An 11,191-nucleotide genomic window follows, 5' to 3' on the forward strand; every position below is an offset into this window, starting at 1 on the left:
GGAAAGAGTTTAGCAGGGTTTCAGGCAGGCTTTTTAAATTAATAGCCTTACAAGTAAAGTGCAATGCAGACACAAGCATTTTAAAGCTGCTTTTTAAAACAGTACTGGAAACATCAAGCGTTAGGATTTGCTCTCATTTTCTTTTTCAGACCAGCATTTTTTCTTAACTACTCAGACTACAGAAACAAAGTGTAACCCTGTGGGTGTGAACCTTGCAGAAACATACAGGTCTATTCCTCTCCTGGTGCATGTGTTTAAATCCCAAAGGAGTTCTCTATCTGCCTAGAGAGGAGAGAATGATTCTATTTCCATTAAACACTTAAAGTCAGCAAGTTGGATTCCACAAGCTTTACTTTAACATAAGCTACAGTATCACATATCTTCATAGACTATTTTTCTCCTTGTTGGTTGCATATGTTTCCTTTAATTTCTGTCACTGTCTGGGGAAGAGATGCATGCATATAGCAAACAAAGAAAATTACACAGATTATTATGGAAATGAACCAATATGTACATGTTGATATAAATTTTTTATCTCAGTTCTAACATCATATAAAAACTACTTTGCTGAAATATTTGAAATATATTCTTCTTTTTGATATGGCTCAAATCCATAGTTTCCTTGCAAGGTGCACCACATCCACACAAGCCATTGTTTTTCGCACTCTCTATTGAAAGAATTACATCCTGTTTTCTTCATCTTCTCGGTAAAGAAGTGAGTTCATGTAACATGTTTCAAAAGTATCTATCCCATATCCTTATGATGACCCACTCTCCAGTCTGCTTCATGTCATGTTTGCCCACATTTTGTCAGCAAGTGTCCATTCTCAACTCCAGTTACAGCACATACTCAAACAAGAAAAACAAGATCACTTGGGAGCTCACTGTGTCACTCAGGAATTGAGCACATATGAAATGAGAATGGCGGAGCTCTCAGAGTGTGTGGTAGACAGAGTTCAATTCATCTGAAGACAGAGAAAGTTACTCCATTTTATAGTTCTTATTTCTGAAGCCACAGAATATCATTAAGATGAGTGCTAGGTCTTAACACTTTGGAAAGATGAGTACCCATAATTAACGGGGCCAGAAGCAAGATGGATTAACTGCAGTTAAAAATCATCGAGATAATGTTAGCAAAGAGGTAAACTAGCTTACAGTTGCATATATGTAATTAGTTCCTAATGGGATTTGTGATTATTGTTACTGATAATTTGATTGACATGAGAAAGCGTAGAGTAAGGAACAAGAGGAATAGCTCTAGGAAACATGCTGCTTAAGGAATAAACAGATGAATGTTTATTATAGCTGCACTAATGGACATTAGGATCATGCTTCCAAAATTAAATCTCTCTATGCTAAGCTCAAAAGGGAAATCATCACTGCAAAACAAACAGATTATTTCTTTTTAATCTTAACTTCTCCATAAAGACACAAAAGAAGTGAACTCAGAGAGATCTCTCTCTTATTCCTGAGCTCTCAGCCATCTTAATCAGTTTCAAAATTGTGGTTCTTAGCTGATACTCATCATGTTCACAACAGAAACTGTTACTCTCATCACTCACTGCTTCTGACTTGCAAATTTATCAGCCCATTCAATTCTGCCTGCCTCTCCCTGTCCCCCACTTTTCCTATTGTTTCGCTAATGGTACATTCCTTCTCACAAAAACAGATTGTGGCAAAGTCAAAGTTTTTCCTGTTTACTCCTGAACTTCCTTCTTTTTTTGAGTATGACCTTTGAAGAGCTTATGCACAGTATCATCAAAATCAACCCCTTACACCAACAGAATCAGTCCTGAGAGCAGGGATAGGGATGAGGGGAGGTCCTTATGGATGACATTGTTACATAAATGACAACAAATTCATCATTTCAGATCATGATTTTGAGGGAAAGTGGTTATGGCTGCTACGATCAATGTTAAACTGTCAGCATATGTTGGGCAGATGTACTTCAAGTACAGCTGCTAGGCTGGACCTCTGAGTGAATTAGACATATCTAAAATACTCTTATAGTAGCAGATAAGATAGGAACACTTCCCTGGAGAAAACAGAAGTGCTTCGCGAACTTCGCCTTGGCAGAATATTCTTTACATTCTACACTGTTTTATGGTGTGAATATGTACAGAAAACCATGATAGCCCTATTCTTTCACCCTCAGCCACGAAGCCATGTTTATGAATCTCTTATTCCAAATACACTGCACTCCCAGACTATTTGCCATTAAATAGTTTCTGTCAAGAGGTAATGATGAGTACATTCATTGCTTTACTTTTTTGTGCAAAATGTGGTATATAATGTATATGTTATAAAATATTAAATGTATACTACAGCTTAAAAAGCTTGAGGAACACTTTCATTCACAAAAAAAAGGAAAGAGTTTGAGAAGGGTAATGCCAAATACTAAGACTGCTAAATTTTGGCATTCATAGTTGGGAAAATAGGATATAAGGAGAAGCTCTCACCCCAAACCATAAAAGAGATAAACCATGAACCATAAAAGTTCTAAAATCCAGATCACAGATCTAGGATCTGTGTGAATTGTCCTGGGAGGCAGCATGACTATCGTGACAACCAGGTCAGTAGAAGACAGCAACCTTCCAGAGCAGTGTGACTGAGTGGTGAGCTATGCTTTCGTATTCTGCATCTTCACAAAGCACATCAGCTGGCTTCTTAAGCTTCCTGTTTTAGTATAATCGTGTTCTTTTACTTTACATCAAAAGCTCGTCCAGAGCTAAGAGTGATTTCAAGAGTCCTCTTCCCACGGGATACCGCATCCAGCAAGATGTACTGGCTCACTCGAACGGTGGTAAACTCACTCACCAGCCAAGGGGTGTTGCCATGCTTCTAGGATTCTCCTTCGCTAGCCTGGAAGAACTTGGTTCAAAGACGGGTACACAGGATCTGGTCAGCAAAAGCAAAATTTTTGCATCCCTCAAAGTAGGAAGGGATACTCAAAGACTCACGAGTGTCACAGGACTTGTGACAAACATATACCACCAGCTGGCTGACAACTGCCAAGTGAAATCACTTGTGTGCAGGATAATAACCAAGACGAGGAAAGAAGGCAGAACACAGAATGAGTCTGTCCTGAGTCTCTCTGAATTCTGATGGAAAACCACAGACCCGTAGGGATGTTAAACAGAAACGTTTAACAATTATCATTACAATAATAAGAAAAGTAACAGTAGCAGTAACAGTAGCAACCTTCCCATCAAAGGGAAAAATGTAAAATAATTTTCCTGTTATATAATTGTCTGGAAACATTTACTTAAAGGCACTACAGAGTATAACATAAGTTAAGCACATACTCTACACATGCAACTTGATTTATCACTCTCTCTTCCAACAACGTCACTGGAAAGTCAGTGACAGAAATCCTTATTTTTCTTGTGTCTTTTTAGCCATCAATCATATCGCTATCCTTAAAGTCCAGCAAAAGTATTATCAGATACTGCCTGCCAAAGTCCAAGTGCACAAGAGCCAGGGCTAAGAGATAAAGTTCTTTTCCAGCTTAGCCACATCAGAGGAAAATTGAAATATTGTTTGCCACTCGGGGAATAACTGATTACAGGCTATACTGAAACCAGGTAACAAACATAAACACCGCAGAAATATTGTGATGTCCAGTCTTACATCTGGTCTGAAACAGTGACACTGTTTCTCCAGTAGCCACCTGAGAATCTTAGCAAGCACGTATCTACAACCAAAAAAATTCTGCAGAGGAATCTGGGATAGTCTTGGCAATTATCTTAACAGATAAAATAGTCAAATCAAACAGCGTTGATTCACAAACAGTGGCTGAATGTATACTGATGTTCAGGTTAAGCACTTCTCAAGTGCAGGTTAAGAAGTTCACAAAACTTCACCTATAGCATCTGGAATGAAAAAGCTGGAAGCCACTTTAAGAACTCATCTACTCTCTCCCCTATCCAAAGCAGATTCATACCAATGTCAGTCCGGACAGAAATTTGTCTAGGTTTTTTATATAGACCTCTAGCAATGGATATCCTAGAACACTAGAATTTCAGTACTCCCCTTCTCAGAGGCATGATAAGAAGAACATTCTAACTCTGGTGTTTTGCCCTCTAAATATTCACAGAAGAGTACCAACAGATCCATTTCAAGTCCTAAAATTAATTGTTGTTTATGTAGCCTCAGTACAAACTACAAAAAGCAGGGGTCCCTCTTTATTGTATTCTAGATTAAAGGGTTTTGACTGACATCACCAGTGACACAGAAAGGAGCCCAGACTTAAAAAAGAGCCCCTACAAGCCATCTCTAAGCCAGCCTTCTCCACCCTGAGTCATTCAAAAAACATGACTACAAAATCAAAACTTAACCAAAAAGATCCTATTTGACATGCTTCATTGTTTTATCACTTTTTTATATAATTGTCCTTACCAATCAGTTTATCAGCATGTCAATCATTCTGTAGCCACTGTTACACATGAGAATTTTGGCATGCTCTAGAAACACGGCACCACATGAGGTTTGTCTTATCATCTGTGTTCCTAATTTTACAGTTGCCTGCTGAGCTGAAGTGGAGAACAGGAGAGGAGGAACACAGGCTAGCAGAGAGATCTGTTTTAGTTATTAGACAAATTACCTCTAGACAAGCATCCTGGTCCTGCAGGTTTTTCATGTTTAAAGAGGCTGCCGATGAACTGTGGTGAAAAGGTGATTTCCCATTTTTATTGCAAGGGCAGAGGTGGAAAGAGACCTTTCAAAAGTTATACATATATTAAGTGGCTTATGACATTACATAATATCATAAGCATCAACCCTTAGCAAGGGACTATTGTGCTTACACTAAAGAAATTGCTAGGGTGGCCATTGTCACAGACAAAAGAGGCAACGAACAGAAAAAGAAAGTAGTGAACATGGTAATGAAGTATTGCTTACAAAGAATTCCTGCTAAAAATCCCACAACAATCAAAAAACCCCTTTAATTTACATGAGCTTTTAATGAGTCAGATAAAAGCAGGAGATCTAGATGATATTATGAAACGTCGCTGTGTATTCAGCTGCATTCTGACCTTGATTTGTTCTTTACACTGAGCCACTGAACTTATGGACAGATCCCAGCACATTCATTTTCCCCTTAGGGACAAAGTACCAAATGGTAGTGTAATTGCCAAGGGAAAATTATTACTCTGTTCTGAATTATTTCTATCATAAATCCAGCACCAGTCAAACAGACTCTGTCACAAAAACGACAGGGTTGCCATACAGTGATGAGAGTCCCACATGCAAGTGCACCATAAATCCCTTAGTCCCACCACCCAACAAAGTCATTATAAGTCATGTGTTTAAATCAAAATTAGAAAATCCAAGCTGGCAGCAAACTGGTCTGCATTGTTGAAACAATGGAAATGAGGTGATTTACTTGCTGTTGGTTTAAAACTCACCCTGCATCGTCTGCTTCTATGAAATATGTAACACATGACTAGCTTTCTGTCTGGATAATTTTGAAGGGGGAAAACACAGCTCTTCAGAAAATAGATGTGCAACTCAGATTAACTTCAGTTCTGTTTCTGTGCATGTGCAATATATGCCACGACCTGGGTCATAGCAATCCCAAGCACAAGGCTGGGACTGAGAATGGATTGAGAGCAGCCCTGAGGAGGACTTGGGGTGTTGGTTACGAGAAGCTCAACGTGAGCTCGCAATGTGCACTCGCAGCCCAGAAGGACAACTGTATCCTGGGCTGCATCAGAAGCAGTGTGGCCAGCAGGCCGAGGAAGCTGATTCTGCTCCTCTACTCTGCTCTACTTTGGTGAGACCCCACTTGGAGTACTGCATCCAGCTTTGGAGTCCTCAGCACAAGAAGGACATGGAGCTGTTAGAGAGGGCCCAGAGGAGGGCCACGAAGATGATAAGAGGGGTGGAGCACCTCTCCTATGAAGACAGGCTGAGACGGTTGGGGTTGTTCAGCCTGGAGAACAGAAGGCTCCAGGCAGACCTTATAGCAGCCTTCCAGTATCTGAAGAGGGCCTGCAAGAAAGCTGGAAAGGCACTTTTTGGATGGACACATAGTGATAGGATGAGGGGTAATGGCTTCAAACTAGAAGAAGGTAGATTTAGATGAGATATCAGGAAGAGATTTTTCATTATGAGGGTGGTGAGGCACTGGAACAGGTTGCCCAGAGAAGTCATGGAGGCCCCAACCCCAGAGGTGTTTAAGACCAGGCTTAAGATGGGCCTTTGAGCAACCTGGTCTAGTGGGAGGTGTCCCTGCCCGTGGCAGGGGAGTTGGAACTAGATGATCTTTAAGGTCCCTTCCAACCCAAACCATTCTGTAATTTTATGATTCTATGAATAACTAGACTACACTCATTAACCCATAAAGGGACAGTTAGGATTCTTATTCACTGATTCATTCTTTTACCTTTAAAGTCAAGTGTGTTGATTAGAATAATTCACAGAGAAACTTGATGCCAATGACAGTTCACATTTAACTTCATTTGGCTTTTTCTAGCCCTATTCATTTCTTCTGGACCTACAAAGGACTGGAGCCCTACTGATGCATTCAGGATATTCTTTCTCACAATGCTTTAACAGCAATTCTTTGGCAGCTGAGTAAAAACAGGCGTGTTGAACTCTGACACCTAAAAAAAGCTTGGAGCAAGGCAACCCATGCAACAGGGAAACTGATTCCTGCAGTCACAGATTCCACCTTCAACTCCTGCAAGCCTGAGAAGTTCATGTTCAACAAGGAAAGCTGGAAAAGGAATGTTTTCTCATAGAAAACTAATGGGCAACCTGTAAAAAAGGCCCCGTGATCTCCAGTACCAAAGAATGATCTACCTCATCTTCCATTCCCACGGCTGGGCTGACTTAGGACCAGATAAGGACTCTGCTTTTCTAAGACATCCAAAGTGATTTAATAGAGGCGTGATGATTTGTACCAGCTACGGACTTCCATGCAAACAGGACAGGAACGCACATCTGCTCTTTGATAAAAACAACAGCAACATTTGGCTTACAAACTTATTTTAAGTACTAAGTTTAATCAGCATTCATTCTCTCCAACATCAAAGGATTCAGAGAGTACAACAGTCTTAAGTGAAGCCTGCTTATTATTATGTTTTCTTACATGCAAAATATTTGAGGACTCTTCAAGTGACATTCAACTCCACAGAAGAGCATTTGAAGCATCCTACAAAGAATAGTTCAAATTCAGTGTAATTATCAGAGTATCACATGGCTTAAATTATCTTGCACAGTTTTAGAGGTGCCACATAAGCAAAGGCTAATATTAACTTGAGTTAATCACCTTTGTTGAAAACAGAAAAAAAACCCCCAAACTTAAAACCCTGTGTTTGTAAAAACGCAACAAAAAATCCTTCAAACTGGAGTTCAGTATCTCTCCTTTCTTCTTCTTCCCCATATAAAAAAGAAAAACAAATTAAAAAACAGTAGTGCAAGATGAAAAGGAATAATCTTACTGTTGAAAATTAAGACTACGCAGTAAGTTAGGTATGTCACGTTTTTCATTATCATGAAACCCTGGTTTTTGAGAAGTATGTCATTCACACACTTAAATTAACTAAAGAAATTTGAATGTATTTCAGGGGCTAATAGAGGTCAATTTCAGATGACTCAGTCATTAAAAGTGTTATTTATTTTTTTTCTTGATGATTTTGTTGGGAAGTGTAGAGTGAAACAGCCCTTCTATTCCTTAAGTTGTCAACAGGCAATACTACTATGACAGCATGTTTGAGTAAATTCAAAATTGAGTTCACTTATTATTATGCACAATACTTTTTCATATCTCTCTTTTTTCCTGTTTTAATGTTTATAATTTGCATATCAGTCAGCCGAGTGAACTATGTGTTTAAAAGCTAGAGACTTCATATGGAAAGTACAGAAGCCTGATCTTACAAATACACATACAATCTGAATTTTGTTTGCCAGAATATCTACAGAATTGGATATTATTTCTGTAAAAGCAATTCCCTATAAACATATTTATAATGAAAGACTCTCTGAAATTCTCATAAACCCTCACCTATCCTCTTATCTCCATTTCACAGAGAGAAAACAGACACAACCAGTTTAAGTGATTTTACCAAGATCACCTAGGAAGTCTATAGCAGAAACAGCATCCCAGGTTTCCCTATTCCCTGAGCAGTGCCTTAGTCATAACACGGTCCTTCCTATTTATTGCTTGATTTCTGGGTAGAGGAAAACACACTTCCAGCCAAATAGGAAGGAGCTAAACTAACACAACATGATTCCTGAGACTTCTCTTAAATTTTTTCAAGCAAAGGGACAGTTTAAAAAACTGCTTTATAAAATAACCTAATGAAGACCTAAAAACTTGAAAGCATAATTTGCACTTTGAATTCAAAAGTTCACCCTGGCAGTATGTTCTGGCAAGCAGATAGACCATGCATTTGCAAAGATCAGACGTCCTCTAGACAACAATCCTGGCCAACGGCAATCGGATGAGCCCAAAAACTAGGACCATATCTGAGAAGCAATGGTGCAGTCAGGTCAAAAGAGCAGGCAAAGCAGTCAGTAGCCTAAGGTGGCAAACTATTTTGTTTATGCTGATGAGGCATCAGCGTTGTCCCTTCTAGCTAGAAAAGTTGGTTCTGGCCTTTTATTCATATATCTTTTGTTGATGTTGGGAAAGGACAGGGTGTTTAGAACAGCACCTCTGGCCTCTCAGGGTGGCTCGTTGTTGCTACCTTGATCAAAGGTCTTTTTCTCTCCATACTAGTCCTGCCAGATCCTCAGAAAGAAAAGTAATGGGCTTCTGGGATAAAGGTAAGGAGGGGAAAAAAGCTGCTTATTATGAGAGGACAGGTGAGGGAGGTGCGGAAAAGGGCTAATGAGGCAGCCGCAGGGAAGAAAAAGGGATCTGTAGATGAGAGGAAGGCACAGGGAACAGGTGTATGCTAGGGAGGAGAGGACAGGGCTCCCACAGAACGAAGGCTGGGCGAAGACTTCCCCCTGCCCCACCAATGTACAGATTCCTGAAGCCATATTTGCATGTCCCAGCCCACTTTACAATACTCAAAGCTGCTACAAAGCCTTCAGCAAGATGCATTCATGCCACTCTCCTCCTCGTTTAACCTCAAACTCCAAGTTAAGCGTTTTCTTCAAGTGTAATTCAGACCTGGCTTAATTAATATTCCCGAAACAAATTTCACAGACTGTTCTGCTCCCCTGTCATTACACAGCAGTCCCTGGCTTCTGCACTGCAACACGGATACATCCACACCAAGCTGGGTTCAGAGACCAGCTTGAACTATAACAGACCAAGACCACGGGGTAAAAAGATGACGGGCTAACAACCATCATCTAAAAATAATTCTTTCACCCCCTTGAAACTAGAGTCATGTTTTCCTGGCAGTTTATTGTGGGGTTGGCTAAGAATAGAGTTAATATAGTTTACAGGATAAAATAATTACTGCTATAATAACTCAGCAGTATCAGAAATAATTGAAGCATAGGCAAACTGTGTGGCATTGTGGATTAACAACGTCACCCACTTCAACAGGATAGATGTATACTAGACCAAGACCTACACACTGCACTAAACACCCTGAAGAAAACTCAGATCTACAGTTTCTCTTTTGTACATGCTGAAGAGTCTTCTCCAACTTCTTCCCTGGCTCTTAGCAGCTTTTTCTATTGTCCAGGATGCTCTCACAGCACCAGCACTTGCCTGGAATGTGCTGTACTAATTGCTTTACTGCTCTTAGCTACGCAAGAGGATTAGATGCACATATGAAGGCCAGAGCTTAGCTAGCCTCAACAAAACTTTAAGTGTTAAACAACTGATAAAGGAGGACATGCTGGAACTCATTGGCCACAAACCCTGGGAGGAACTAGGTAACGGTGTTGCCTAGAAGGAACAGAGAGTGCTTGCTCCCTGGAGGAACGCCTACAGAAAGCTTTATATGTTTTTAACTTTTTGAACTGTTCTTTGTTAAGTAACAACCCTCCAATAGTCCAACACTTTAACACAAATGCTTCACTTGAGGCAAGCATTAAGGCCCCAGTGCTGGTTCGAGATCCTGAAACAGGTAAGATCATGGGACCATATCCCCTTATCACATGGGGCAGAGGTTATGCTTGTGTCTCCACAGAAAGAGGCCCTAGATGGCTTCTGGGCTTCCGGCAAAGAGTGTACGGCCCTTCCGTGAATCCCTACAACAACCAACCACCGAACCCCCTGATTATTCTCCGGATCATCCCTCCAAGCAACAAATTGACGGATCTCCAGAGGAAGGTCGGGACGACGTAAACTGAACACCGCAGGCGAAAAAGGACTATATATGAACCAGTACAAAGAAGTAGTAGTTACAGAAATTTCTTGTACTTTTTGTAACACCTGTGACCCCTGGGTCCTGTGTACATGTCTCACTTGTAAGAAGGAATGGTGGTGTAGGGCGACGCTTGCTAGTCGTTGGTGTAGTAACTGCCTAGAAAGAGAAATTGATGTAGCTAAAATTTTGCTGATCACAGGGCATGAACCGCTAGGAAGCAACCGTTATTTAGATAACTGCATCAACTGGGCCCATTTAGTGTTCAAAAGGTCAAAGGAAATATTAATCTGTAGTTTGGAATGCAGTAAAACCTGTCTGGTACCTGCTAATTGGTTTGTTCTCAAAAAAGACTGGAGCCAGACAAAAGAGAAATGCAGGAAGTGGTTTTCCTGGAAATTGCAAAAGGGAAGAAAATAACGGCCTCCGGTGCAATGCTTTTGATCATGATCATGCTGGGAGGATTGAGAGGAACCTCTAGCTTCTCGTTTTTGCCCGCACTGCCTAAAGTTAATGTGTGGGTAACTCTAGCAAACCTCACTGGACAAGATACTTTGTGTCTTGCTACTGTCTCTCCTAACAACCCCTTTTCCACATGCCTTGTGGGTTTGCCATTGGATGTATGGCCAATACCTACAGTAGTCCAACAGGCGTTTCCAACTAAAAAATGTGACCGATAATTGGGATGCGTGGACCTCCTATTTCCCAACCGCTAACATAGAACCACAAGAGATCGAGCTTCTCGGCTCAATAAAGATGGGTTTTTGTGTAAAATTCAACTACACGGGTAAGGATCAGTCTAAAGCATGGAATGTCTCCCCTGTCCATCCCGTGTTTAGAAACACCACTGCATGGTGTAATTATACGTCAACAAACCTATCTAAATCTGGTCAAGTTCCCCTATCCTTACCATC

The 11,191-nt window shown here is 40.5% G+C and overlaps 1 protein-coding gene across 1 annotated transcript in view; it reads right to left on the reverse strand.

Moving 5' to 3' along the window:
- The window catches only part of TRHDE (thyrotropin-releasing hormone degrading enzyme), a 214,268-nt gene that overhangs the window by 25,879 nt on the left and 177,198 nt on the right, over positions 1-11,191 (reverse strand). The gene's annotated exons all lie outside the window — the stretch shown is intronic.

Source organism: Charadrius vociferus, unplaced genomic scaffold, assembly GCF_000708025.1.
Source record: "Charadrius vociferus isolate BGI_N301 unplaced genomic scaffold, ASM70802v2 scaffold125, whole genome shotgun sequence".
NCBI lineage: Eukaryota > Metazoa > Chordata > Aves > Charadriiformes > Charadriidae > Charadrius > Charadrius vociferus.